Here is a 14,657-nt window from a genome sequence, read left to right on the forward strand (position 1 = left end):
CCCTCTTCCCTTTGAGGGGGTGTTTTCATTAGTATTTTTCAATTTTCCCCCTCTTAGATCAATTGGCTGAAAAGCTGGAAAGTGAAAACTTCACTGGAGATGCCTCAGCCTTAACAATATTCCACTGGAAGAACATGTCTGAGGCCATAAAATCTGTTTGACATTTGACAAGAATAATAATTTAAAACCTCAAACTGTTATTTCTGAAAATTTACACTGTGCCCGAGAGGATAGAAATAACCAAATCTCTACAACATTTTGGCTTCACAATTGTTTATTTTTTAATGACAGCCTGTTCCTATTTTTAATAGTACTTATTTTTGTAAACAGAATGATGAGGCCTACCAAGGAAGGACATATGCCAAATGCAAAAGATCGGTCCTCAGAACACTGGAAGGCAGCATGTTGTGCCCATCATTGTTTATTGACATAACGGGTGGCAGAGTCTTGCTAAATGTCACAGATCCCATTTTCTTTTTTCCAAGGTTCCCCACCTGTCAATACTCAGGGAGTCAGCATGATATTTGTTTAAACAGTCTGTGTTCTTTCTACAACTTGTAGTGGAACCAGTCATAGAAATTCAGCAGTCAGATTTTAGCTGACAGTTTTCACGCTGAAACATGGTGCAGAAGGAAACCCAGCTTGCTCTTCCCCAGGTGCATTTTCTCTGTCCTGCCAAAAGGAGCATAAAATAATATATAATTGTCAGTTAGGGAAGCAAATAGAACTCAGAGATACCCAAGGGGAAGAAAATGTTTGCTGTGCAAGTAAGGCTATTTTTATAGTTACATTTTTAGCTATCAACGTTCTTTAATGAAGGAAAGGAGAGCAGCCTGGGAATCATTGGAATACCAAAGTGCAGGTATACCCACTGCATAAATAATACAGTGGTTTATTAAAAACTCAGACCCTATCATAGAAGTAGTTTTAGGTAAGCTAGTGAAGCAATCTCCTCCTGTAGGTAATATGAAAATCTTGAAAATTCTTTTATCAGGTAATTAAGCCCTGCATGTTGATAATAATGGTCAAAATATTTGATGTCTTCTACACATAGATAAGAATGATGTCGTCTTTCTCTCTTCATAGTCTGTAAGTGTTTTTTTTCCATATAAAATCCATAATTTCATTTACAAATATGGTATATCTATGAATGGTAGCTTTGAAATAAAATGTAACTTATTTCCTCCTCTTTCCTAGAATTGAATTCACAGTAATAGCTTGTCATTTCAGTTAATAGAAGGCATCTATTTAAAGTGTACAATTTAATGAGTTTTGAGAATTGGGTAAGTGCTGAAGCTATGGTCACAATTAGGACAAAAAAAAAATATGTGTCATCTCAAATAGTGTCTCAGCCTATTCTCTATTTTGCCCCAGGCAACCAGTCATCTGTTTTATGTCTATAGATTAACTTGTATACTCTGGAATTTTGTATAAAATGGTTAGTATAGTATTTTCTGTGGCTTCTTTTAAACTAGTATACATTCTTTGAGATTCATCCTTTACTTATGTGTATCAGTCATTCCTTGCTTTTGATTGCTGATTATCATTCCATCATATTTTTGTTTTAGCCACTCACCTGCTAATAGATGTTTAAATAATTTCTAATTTTTTGTTACTGTAAATAAGACTGGTAAGAATATCTGTGCATGGGTTTCTATGTGTGTACACACACATACTATTATACCCCTTGAATAATATACACGTGTAGAAGGCCTGAGTTAGATACCAAGTGTATGTTTTTTACAAAATTGCCAAATGGCTTTCCAAAAGGGTTGTGCCATTTCATATTTCTTCCAGGAATGTATAAGAATTCAGCTTCTCCACATCTTGACCAGAATTTAGTAGCATGAATGCTTTTTTAAATTTATCTACCCTAGGAAGTAGTGTTCTTATATATTTAATATGCATTTCCCTAATGACTAATGACAATGTGCATCTTCTTAGCATTTATTTGCCATCTGTAGGTTTCCTTCTCTGAAATGCAGTTGAAATATTTTGCCCCTTTTTATTTGGGTTATTTGTCTTTTTATTAAGTGATAACAGTTCTTGATATATTCTGTAGACAAGCCCAGTTTCAGACATATGCATTGGGCTTGCCTTCTAGTCTGGTTATAAAACCAATTTTTTTCTAAACTGTCACTTAATTAAGGTTATCTTGCTTGAAAGAATGGAGTTTAAAGCTGTCTGGAAGCTCTGAAAATCATGGGCTCACATGGAAAGTGGCACATAATAGAGGTACACATTCGGATTTACTTTGATAAGGCCTTCCTTTCTCTTGTTGCCTAAGTTATTTCCTGTCGATATCTGACCTCTAAAGAGAGTTTATTATTTACTTCTGTTCCCAAAGCTGGTATGAAACTCTATTGTCCAGGCTACTTTGCTTGTCATATTTCTTAAAGTATTCTTTCTGTTGTATTGTCTACCCATACCCATAACCTCTTACATCAAATACTCAAAGATTTTGGGGAAAAAAGTGGATAATGCTTCTTCTATTAAAACAATTTTAAATTAGTTTTGGAGGTAGACTTTAGTGAATCATCAGTTGCATATAACACCCAGTGCTCACATCACATGCCCTCCTTAATGCCCATCACCCATTTACCCCATCCTCCAAACCACCTCCCCTCCAGCAACCCTTAGTTTGTTTCCTAGAATTCAGTGTCTCCTACAGTTTGCCTCCCTCTCTGTTTTTGTCTTATTTTTCCTTCCCTTCCCTCTGTTCATCTTTTTGTTTCTTAAATCCTACGCATGAGTGAAGTCATATGGTATTTGTCTTTCTCTAACTGACTTATTTCACTTAGCATAATACCCTCTAGTTCCATCCACATTGTTGGAAATTCCAAGATTTCATTCTTTTTGGCAGTTGAATCATATATACAGTGTTTTTCCCATTTAGAAAACTATTTAGAAGACTATTTGAGCACCAGGGATTGCAATATTAAACTAGTGTGTTAAGGAAGACCGGACCAGTGTATACCACTTGCAAGGGGACTTTGCTATTTGGAACGAGACTCAGGATCTCTTCAAGATCATATCTCAGTCCAGGCTACTAGAGACTGTATCCATTCTTCTAACAGAGAAGGATTTCATATGGGTGGGTATGTCTTTACAGACTCGATTCCATGTTAAGGACCATCAATCCATAAAGAATGGGTCACTTGATAATCATTTTTTTAAATGTAAGAGGTATGGATTTCTCAAGAATGTGTTTCTAAGAATATACAATTTGGAGTCTCAATATTTACGGTGTGCATGTTTTGTGTGTGTGTCTGCCGTACTTGGCTATTGTGGCACACAGTGGAAGTTTGATAATGATTACAATGCCAGCCTGATCAGTTTTATAGAGCATCACTCTGCCCACCACACAAAACATTCACGTTTCTGAGAAGCTAATTGCCAATCTCAGCCTAAAATAGTTTTCATTGGGAGGGAACAGGCAGCAAGTGTATTAAATCCTTCCAAATATGTTTCAAATTTTTAAATGAAAACAACCACTTACAAATTTTTACTGTTGAGGGTGTAAAGAAATAAACCACAAATACTATGTTTGTTTCACATCATTTTCAAGCTAATGAGAATTCTATGTGATTAATAACATAATTTCCAAATTATGACATTTGACTAAGCTCCTAATGAAGGGTTTTAGGGGCTGAGAAAAATAAACAAAAATATAGATCTTATAATACTTGGTCATAAAAACTGATGAGACTCTCCTCTCTTGGTTATGCTTCTTATGAGTAATACCTCTTTTCTTTGATAAAGATCAATGTAATAACCCTGACTGGTAGTCATGTGCTTCACCATCTCTGTTTTTGATTTTTATCTTCACAAGTGAAAAAAGACAAGTTGTTTTCAGATAGCAGTGCTCCGCAAATGCCACAGTGTAGCTGAGTTCAGACATAAATAACAAATTCCTTTTCAGGTATTATTCCAACTAATACAGGTATTTCATATAACCATATTGCAATATATTCTAAAGCAGTAATATTTAAAGTGATTCAAAGCCACATAAACACTTCTCTGCTAACTTGTCTTTTTAGTGTCCAATTTTTTGAATGTCTCATATTATCTGTAGAGAACATATCTTGCAAAATCCTTGTTTTTTTTATATACTCCATCATTGTCTTCCATACTGAGGTTGGGCGGGGGGGGGGGCGGGTGGAGTGGTCTATTCCCTGCCTTTTCCCTTCTAAAGCCCCACAGAGCAAACTGCAGACCCAGGGAGCTTCACTGGTAAGTCATACCAACATTAAATGAAGAAATAATTCCGATATGCAAAATTTGCCTAGACAATTGGAAAAGAAAGTAGCCTGCTAACAAAGGATATAAAAGAATGTTATGAGAGAGAAATATTACCAGTTTGTCTCAAGTGTGAAGATGGAGGCACATTCCTCAACAAAATAACAAACATGATCTAGCTGTATTAACTATATCATAACCAACTTGGTTTTATTCCAGGAAAGTAAAATTTGTATGTCTGTTTCATATTAGAAAATCAATTGGTGTGATTCACTACATTTGTAGAGTAAAGGAGAACATTATAGAATGGTAATAGACCAGGAAAAGCATTTCACTAAATTCAACATCATTCATTTAAAAAAAAAAAAAAAAAAAGACAAACCTCTTAGAAACCAGTATTAAACATTTAACTGTAATCACGATAATGAAATCCTCCCTCTTTGTGTTTGAAAACACCAGTTTGCTTCTGGGAGGATGCAATTTCTCCTTACAGAAGCTGGCTTCTCATAACTAATTGGGATAGGAAATAGATTGCAGATGTATGACATTAAAACATCTGAACTTTGGGCTGTTCTCACCTCTGCCCTCTTACACTGAGGAACAGGAGCAGCTAGTCAAAGCTTAGGGCATTGTTTCTCATACCTTCGCATCCTTTGGAATCACTGGAAGGACTGTCAAAAAGATGACTGTGTCCGACTCCCTGAATATCTGATCTAGGGCATCTAGATGGAGGCCTGGGAACTTTGATTTCTAACAAATTCCCAGGTGATACTGACGCTGCTTCTTGGGGTACCCAACTTTGAGAACAATGGGCCCAGAATAGTGAGTATGATATCTGGGTTGATGAGGCAAGGCAATGACCGTGGTTGTCATTCTTATTTGCCACCTCACAGAAGCTACATAGAGCTTTCAAATTCTAGTCTGGGTGACACTTTCAGTTTACCCCCTTTGTATTTACCCTACCTTTCTAGAAATCAGACCTTGAAGTAAAGGCTTACGTGGTATGACTTTATTGAGGAACAGTATCCCAAGAGAGATGGAAGAGTGATACAGGACAGGAAGGAGAGAAAACACATATAGTGTGTTATTAAGATTGATACCCAGGGCAACTGGCTACTTAATCCTATGGGGCTATTCTCAGTCTACTTTGGGGCTATCCTTGAAGGGGAAAAAAGAGAGAAAATTGACCTACCAGCTCCTGTATCCCACTGGGAGTGAATTTTTTTAAATGCATTGGTTTCACAAGTACACACTGAAATTTCTCAGTAAATTTCCTCACTGAAACCCTGAATGATAGATGAGGAGCACATTGTAGACCTTTAAGGCGAGACCCTAGGTTTATGTCCCCTGATTCCACTGGAATCACAAAACAGCTGAATAGTGAGACCCAGAGAATTCAAAGTGAATATAAGAAATAGACATCTTGTATACACTGCATAGATCTGTATTATAATTGGCTTCTCATTGTAGCTGGAAACTTTCATGTGATATGTGGCTTCCATTGTGTCAAAGCAAGATGCTCTTGCTTGCTTTTCATACAAGGAAGGAGGTACATTCTTCTTAGAGTGATGGCCAGATGCAATCTTTGAAAAAAAAAGTTTAAATCACCTGTATTCAATCCCATATTTCTCTCTTAGTATATCTCTTCTTGGTTTAAAGCAGAGTGACCTTTGGGACTTCTTGGGAACCATAATCAGGCTAGTGCATTCCCAGGCCTCACATAGTCTCTTCTAAAATTTCCTTCTACTTGTGTCTTTGGACATTTCCTAAGTATTTCACACTAATTATAACATTTATATCTCATTTACTCTATATCCTGATCATATGCAAAATCCAAGGAGTGGTTTTACAAAACTATTAAAACTGATCCCTTGTGTCCTTACCAGGCCATGGAGTCTAATGTCACTAGTAATTAACCCATATCAATAATTCTTACCACCCTACATTACATTTTACTCCCCAGCTCAGTACCACACCATCACGAGCCATTTCTATATATGTTATCCTAGCCCCTGAGTAAATAGTAGCTAAATCTTTATTGCTGTGGGGAATGGATAGGCTTCTAGCAAGTCTACCTCTGAGTAATTCTTCTTTTGAACTTTTGCAAGTAGGTCTGGATGAGCAGCTCCTGGCATAGCAGACACACTCTCCAGTTCCCAGTAAGTCATCTGCGGGTATCACTAGGCCACTTCACTGAGTTTTTCCAAATTGTGGGTTACCGTGTGCAATTCTGGGGGAAGCAGCTTTTTCGGTGCCTCCTGGGTCTCTTCGTTTAGCTTCTATAAATCATGGACCAGCCTGGCATCAATTGCCTCTCTCTCTTTCTCTCTCTCTTACTATGTCCATCATGAATGAATGAATGAATGAATGAATAAATAAATAAATAATCTCTTTTTAGTATATTCTTATATCTCCTCTTGTACTTTCTCATTTGTAAAGTTGGTTGCTGTGTTGATAATTGCATAGATATTAGTAACTATTATATCTTCACCATGAGTTATTTTGCTTTAGAAACATAAATTGTCCTTTTTGTAAGAACTAATGATTTTTGGAATGCTACTTTGTCTGGCACCTTACATATAACACAGAGCTAATTTTATGAAGTAAAATGAAAATATTTTTAATATATGTTACCATATTTATATTTTTTTGAAATGTATAACATATAATTTTATTTTATCAAATAATTTGTAGTGTTTTAATTCCTGTGTCTCTTTCTCTGTGTGAGATTTATTCTCTGATCCCTTCTTTATAATTCCTTTCTGGATTTAAGAGGTTTGCATTTTTAATTCCCTTAGTCAATCTTTTCCTTATTTAGCCTTTAGTTCTTTTGTCGGTCAATTGTTATAAGGGATGAGCTGTTTCCTATTTTTCTCGTGCCTTTTCCCTGCTCACATTTTTAAAAATGTGTCAATTTTACTCGACCAGAATGCACCGGGGCACATTTTAATCATAAATTATTCTACTCTTTTATTCCTTTTATTTTAACCTTAGATCCATGATTAAATGTAGGTAATGCTTTCTTTAAGTCCTGTTGCCAAAGTGACTGCAGTCATTTCTTGGTTAAATTAAACATAGCAACTTCAAGAAGGGCTTGTAAAAACAGTATTTCTTGAAAATTTTTTTGTATATTTTTTTATCTTTAATTCTTCTTAAAAAGTTTTTTTAGATTTCATTTTTAAGGACAGTTGATATGGATATAAAGGCATTAGCTCACAATTTATATCTTGGAGTATTTAGGTAATGTTCCAATGTTGCCTTGCTATATAAATTGTTTTGAGAAACACGATGTCAACTTAATTCTCTTGTCCTTGTAAGACATTCACAGAGCTGTTAAAAGCTCTGAGGGTTTTTTCTTTTTTTAAGATTTTATTTATTGATTCATGAGAGACACAGAGAGAGAGAGAAAGGCAGAGACACAGGCAGAGGGAGAAGAAGGCTCCATGCAGGAAGCTTGATGTGGGACTCGATCCCAGGATCCTGGGATCATACCCTGGGCCGAAGGCAGGTGCTAAACCACTGAGCCACCCAGGCACCCGTTTTTTATTTGTTTCTAAAGAATGTGCATATAGCATAAATCTGCCTAGGATGTGTCTTAAAGTTGAGAATTCCTGATCAAATTGTCTAGATATTTGATAGGCACTTAAAATATGCAGAGAAGTATTCTTTCATTTAACCAGAGTTTATCTAAGTTATAGTTTAGATACTTATTGTTTTAGTTTTCTTCTTCACAGACTTCCAGTATGTATATGTTGGATTTTGGAGGGGCCTATCTTTCATTTTGATCACTGTGTCTATGGTTGGTTTTACTTCTGTGTTTATCTCATTTTCATTCTTTTTCATCGTATTTTCAAGAGACATTGTAAAATTTTAATACGTTGGATACTGTAGAAATTCCTTCTTTTGGAGTGTTTTTTTCTTTAAATATTTTTCTAGTTTAATTAATGTTCATTATAATTCTTCCAACTTTTTGCTCCATTTTAGTTGTTAGTTTTTGAATTTCAAATTCCAGTTGTTTCCTCCTATGTTCCTAAATGTTATGTGCACATCAGATAAGATGGAAGAATTGTATGGTGAATGCTCAAATATGTACCACTTCGATCTAAAAAAAAAAAAGTTAATAAACTTTATCACATATTTATCCATCTATCCATCTTATTCATCTAGCATTGTATTTTATTTCTTTAATGCATGAAATGTCATTTAGTTTCCATTTTTTATTGATACCCATTTTTGTTTTGAGCTGTAAGTTCTTTGAGAGCAGTGACTCTGTTTAATTTATAGTTTTTAATCCATAAAATAGTCTTAGTAGCATCCTGGTGTAAGTTTAATGATTTAGAACTCATCGTAAGTAATGAATTTAGTGTTTATTTTGTAGAAATGTTAAGTAGCTCTTTAAATGCTAATAGGAAGCATGGCCTAGTGGAAAGCTTAATCTGTAGCATCAGAAAAACATGATATTAATTTTCTCTGCCTTTGTCCAAGTTCCTTGAATTTTCTATGCCTCAGTTTTCTCATGTATACCACCCTGTAGATTTGCTGTGAAAAATAGGATTTTATAAATAATAGCAGGGTTGTAGGATATCAGGTTGATATACTAAAGTCAACTACTTTCCTTTATACCAACAATGAACTTGTGGACTTTGAAATTAAAAACACAGCACCATTTATATTAGCAAACCCTCCTCTCTCCCCCATGAAACACTTAGGCATAAATCTAACAAAAATATATACAAGTTTGATAGGACAAAAATTACACAACTCTGAAGACTGAAATCAAAGAACTAAGTAAGAAAATAAGATAGAGTCTACTTTGGTGTAAAGCATGACTCAATATTATCAAGATGTCACTTCTTCCCAACACGATCTATAGATAAAGTGGGGTCCTAATCAAAATCCCAGCAAGTTACTTTGTAGATATCCACAAACTTATTCTATAGTTTATGTGGAGAGGCAAAAGACTAGGAATAACCAACACAGTATTGAAAGGGAAGAACAAAGCTGGAAGACTGATACTATCCAATTTCAAGATAACTACATTAATCTCGTTAATGATTCACAAAAGAGAAAGAGAGCCGAGAAATAGATTCACTACAATCAGCCAATCTGTGACAAAGGATCAAAGGCAACATCATGGAGCAAATATATTCTGTTTAACAAGTGGTGTCTGAACAACTGGACATCAACATGTAAAAAAAAATCTAAATAGAGACCTTATACTCTTCACAAAAATTAATTCAACATGGATCACTCAAAATGTAAAATATACTATAAAACCCTTAGAAGATAACACAGGAAGAAACCTACATGATGTTGGGTGTGGTGATGACTTTTTGATGTAACATCAAAGATACAATCCAAAGAAACAATTGAGAAGTTGGATTTCATTGACATTAAAAAGTTGGCTTTGTGAAAGATGACGTCAAGAGAATAAGGCCAAGACTGGGAAAAAATATGCGCAAAAGACACATCTCATAAAAGACTATTAACCAAAATATGCAAGTAACTAGTAAACCCTAACAATAAGAAAACAATTTGATTTAAAAATGGGCCAAAGGTCTTTAAAGACACCTTATCAAAGATCTACAGATGGCAAGGAAACACATAAAAAGATTCTCCACATACATATCATCAGAGAAGTACAAATGAAAACAACAAGAGGTGCCATCATGAACCTGTTAGAGTGGCCAAAATCTAAAAACATTGACAATACCAATTATGAGTATGTGGAACAACAGGACCTCTCATTCATGCTGGTGAGAATACAAAATGGTGCAACCACTCTGGATGACAGTGTGGTGATCTTAAAAAATCAAACATACTCCTACTATATATCAGCAAGTATGCTTCTGGGTATTTACCCAAAGGAGTTGAAAGTGTATGTCAACATAAAAACCAGCACATTGATGTTCATGCAGTTTTATTTATAATTGCTAAAATTTCAAAGAAACTAAGATGTCCTTTGAGAAGTAAATAGAAAAATAACCTGTGGTAGAGACAGTCTCGGGAGAAATGAAAGAAATGTTAATCAGCACTAAAAAGAAATGCGCTACCAGGCCATGAAGACATATAGAGGAAACTTAGGTGCATACTACTAAGTGGAAGATGCCAACCTGAAAAGGTTGCATACTGTATGATTTCAACTATAAGACAACCTGAAAAAGCAAAACCACGGAGACAGTAAAAAGATTCATGGTAAGAGGAGAGGGAGACATGAATAGGCGGAGCCAGAAGATACTTAGAAAAGTGAAACTGCTCTGTATGATACATGTAATTAATAGATTTGTTGAAACTCGTGAAATATATATCACCAAGGGTACCCTTATGTAAATTATGAACTGGGGGTGATTATGATGTGTCAATGCAGATTCACTGATAAACAAATGTTTATCCGCAAACTGATTCTGCAGTTTATGTAGAGAGGCAAAAGGCTAAGAATAACCAACTCACTATTGAAGGGGAAGAACAAAGCTGGAGGACTGATACTACTACCCTACTTCAAGATAAGTACAGTAATCAAGATGGTGATTCATGAAAGAGAAAGAGAGCCTGATGTGGGGGTTGAGATTAGGAGAGGATATGCATGTTGGGGGGGGGCAGGGGCACATGGGAATTCTCTGTACCTTGTCCTCAATTTGCCTATGAAACTAAAACTGCTCTAAAACATAAAGTCTTGGGGCACCTGGGGGCCTCAGTCAGTTAAGCATCTGCCTTCGGTTCAGGTCATAATTCTGAGGTCCTGGGATCGAGCCCCACATTGAGCTCATTGCTCAGTGGGGAGTCTGCTTCTCCTTCTGACCCTCCCCTAGCTGTCCTCTTTCTCTCTCTCTCACAAATAAATAAAATCTGTTTTTAAAAAAGTCTTTAAAAGTAAAAAAGAAATCTCCTGCTGCATTTAGGCTTTATGTGCTTTCCTTTTTCCAATTCCTTTTTTTTTTTTTTTTTTGGTAGGAGAATACTCAGCAGTTTATTTATTTATTTTTTTATTGGTGTTCAATTTACCAACATACAGAATAACCCCCAGTGCCCGTCACCCAATCACTCCCACCCCCCGCCCTCCTCCCCTTCTACCACCCCTAGTTCGTTTCCCAGAGTTAGCAGTCTTCACGTTATGTCTCCCTTTCTGAGATTTCCCACACATTTCTTCTCCCTTCCCTTATATTCCCTTTCACTATTATTTATATTCCCCACATGAATGAGAACATATAATGTTTGTCCTTCTCCGATTGACTTATTTCACTCAGCATAATACCCTCCAGTTCCATCCACGTTGAAGAAAATGGTGGGTATTTGTCATTTCTAATAGCTGAGTAATATTCCATTGTATACAAAACCACATCTTCTTTATCCATTCATCTTTCGATGGACACCGAGGCTCCTTCCACAGTTTGGCTATTGTGGCCATTGCTGCTATAAACATCAGGGTGCAGGTGTCCCGGCGTTTCATTGCATCAGTATCTTTGGGGTAAATCCCCAACAGTGCAATTGCTGGGTCGTAGGGCAGGTCTATTTTTAACTCTTTGGGGAACCTCCACACAGTTTTCCAGAGTGGCTGCACCAGTTCACATTCCCACCAACAGTGTAAGAGGGTTCCCTTTTCTCCACATCCTCTCCAACATTTGTGGTTTCCTACCTTGTTAATTTTCCCCATTCTCACTGGTGTGAGGTGGGATCTCATTGTGGTTTTGATTTGTATTTCCCTGATGGCAAGTGATGCAGAGCATTTTCTCATGTGCATGTTGGCCATGTCTATGTCTTCCTCTGTGAGATTTCTGTTCATGTCTTTTGCCCATTTCATGATTGGATTGTTTGTTTCTTTGGTGTTGAGTTTAAGAAGTTCTTTATAGATCTTGGAAACTAGCCCTTTATCTGATACGTCGTTTGCAAATATCTTCTCCCATTCTGTAGGTTGTCTTTTAGTTTTGTTGACTGTATCCTTTGCTGTGCAAAAGCTTCTTATCTTGATGAAGTCCCAATAGTTCGTTTTTGCTTTTGTTTCTTTTGCCTTCATGGATGTATCTTGCAAGAAGTTACCGTGGCTGAGTGCAAAAAGGGTGTTGACTGTGTTTTCCTCTAGGATTTTGATGGAATCTTGTCTCACATTTAGATCAATGCCCAGAAGTCAGTGGCATTTCTATACACTAACAATGAGACTGAAGAAAGAGAAATTAAGGAGTCAATCCCATTTACAATTGCACCCAAAAGCATAAGATACCTAGGAATAAACCTAACCAAAGAGGTAAAGGATCTATACCCTAAAATCTATAGAACACTTCTGAAAGAAATTGAGGAAGACACAAAGAGAAGGAAAAATATTCCATGCTCATGGATTGGCAGAATTAATATTGTGAAAATGTCAATGTTACCCAGGGCAATATACACATTTAATGCAATCCCTATCAAAATACCATGGACTTTCTTCAGAGAATTAGAACAAATTATTTTAAGATTTGTGTGGAATCAGAAAAGACCCTGAATAGCCAGGGGAATTTTAAAAAAGAAAACCATATCTGGGGGCATCACAATGCCAGATTTCAGGTTGTACTACAAAGCTGTGGTCATCAAGACAGTGTGGTACTGGCACAAAAAAAAGACACATAGATCAATGGAACAGAATAGAGAACCCAGAAGTGGACCCTCAGCTTTATGGTCAACTAATATTCGATAAAGGAGGAAAGACTATCCATTGGAAGAAAGACAGTCTCTTCAATAAATGGTGCTGGGAAAATTGGACATCCACATGCAGAAGAATGAACCTAGACCACTCTCTTTCACCATACATAAAGATAAACTCAAAATGGATGAAAGATCTAAATGTGAGACAAGATTCCATCAAAATCCTAGAGGAGAACACAGGCAACACCCTTTTTGAACTCGGCCACAGTAACTTCTTGCAAGATACATCCACGAAGGCAAAAGAAACAAAAGCAAAAATGAACTATTGGGACTTCATCAACAAATCAGTGTATGAGTTTAATAGCAGCTAAAGACAAAGCTAGCGACTTGGAAGTTAGGTGGGAACAAAGTTGCATAAAGAGACAAGAACATCAACAAAGATCATAAGGGACAAAAGGTCTAGTGTAGAAGTCCACATGTAAGGTTTAATTGCAGCCCTGGAAGGAGATTACATAAAGGAAAGAAGTTAATAGTTGAGAAGGTGATAAATTTCTAATATACCCAACCACAGATTCAACAGGGACCATGAAGCCCAATCCAAAAGCAAGCAAACAAAGCCCCATTTATACACATCATCATGCAGTTACTAGAAACTAACACCAAGGAGAAAATCTTAAAATAGTACCAGAGGGAAATGATGTATTTTTTTTTCCAAAGTCCCACTCTAAGAATTGCAGCTGACTTCAGGGTGGGGGAGGGGAAGGGAGAGGGGAAGAAAGGAAAGAGAAGGGAAAGGGAAGGGAAAGGAAAGGGAAACGGGAAGGGGAAGGGGAGGGGAGGGGAGGGGAAGGGGAAGGGGGAGGGAAGGGAAGGGGAGAGGAGGGAAGGGGAAGGGAAAAGAGGAGGAGAGGGGAAGGGAGGGGAGGGGAGGGGAGGGGAGGGGAGGAAAGGAAAAACAAGTAACCCAGCCAGTTCTAAATAGAATGGTATTTAAATTGCTGAAAAAACGTAACTGGCAACTTAGAATTCTATATGCAGCAAAATATCGTATCAAAGGAAGTTATAAAAATACTTAATAAAAATGTTTGTAAAAATAAGAATTTAACAGAAGACAGACACATGCAAAAATACTAGAAGGAGTTCTAAGAAACAAAGAAGGAATAAAATATAAAAGAAAGAGGACAAGTGAAGGAAAAGGAAGAGCCAAGAAGAGAATAGAGAACACAGACACACACACACTTATACGTATCAATTAGGTAGGTAAGAAAGATAAAGAAGGTAACAAAAAGATCAATGTATGGGTAAATTTGATTAAATGCTTATGATAAAAAAAGTAACATAACAAAGTGTTATAATATGACACAAGTTTGAAGTAATTAGAACAAAGAGCTCTAAGGTATTTGCTTTGGTATGGAAGTGGTATATTAAACACTAACAAATAATAAGCATTTATTTGCAATCTCTATTGTGCCAATAAACAAAAAATGAGTGACAAACAGATAATAACATAATTAAATATATTTAATTCTAAAGAAGTCAGAAAATTAAAGGAGTAGAGAAAAATAGGGAAATGGTAGATTTAAACAGAAAAATGGCAGAAACCACATGTGAACCAATTAAATACAATAATTAAAAGCAAACACCATGTTAGATTAAAATAAATTATATGTTATACATTAGAAAGATTTTAAATATAGGGATTCAGAAATATTTTTTTTTTTAAAGATTTTATTTATTTATTTATTCATGATAGTCACAGAGAGAGAGAGAGGCAGAGACACAGGCAGAGGGAGAAGCAGGCT

General features: G+C 36.2%; 1 long non-coding RNA gene across 1 annotated transcript in view; it reads right to left on the reverse strand.

Moving 5' to 3' along the window:
• Positions 1-296: 296 nt before the first annotated feature.
• Positions 297-14,657, reverse strand: part of LOC118354056 (uncharacterized) — a 70,705-nt gene continuing 56,344 nt past the window's right edge. The window contains exon 3 of the long non-coding RNA XR_004813981.2: positions 297-672. This is a non-coding gene — a long non-coding RNA (uncharacterized LOC118354056). The remainder of the gene's footprint in view (positions 673-14,657) is intronic.

This window comes from Canis lupus, chromosome 2 (genome assembly GCF_003254725.2).
Source record: "Canis lupus dingo isolate Sandy chromosome 2, ASM325472v2, whole genome shotgun sequence".
NCBI classification, from domain to species: Eukaryota; Metazoa; Chordata; class Mammalia; order Carnivora; family Canidae; genus Canis; species Canis lupus.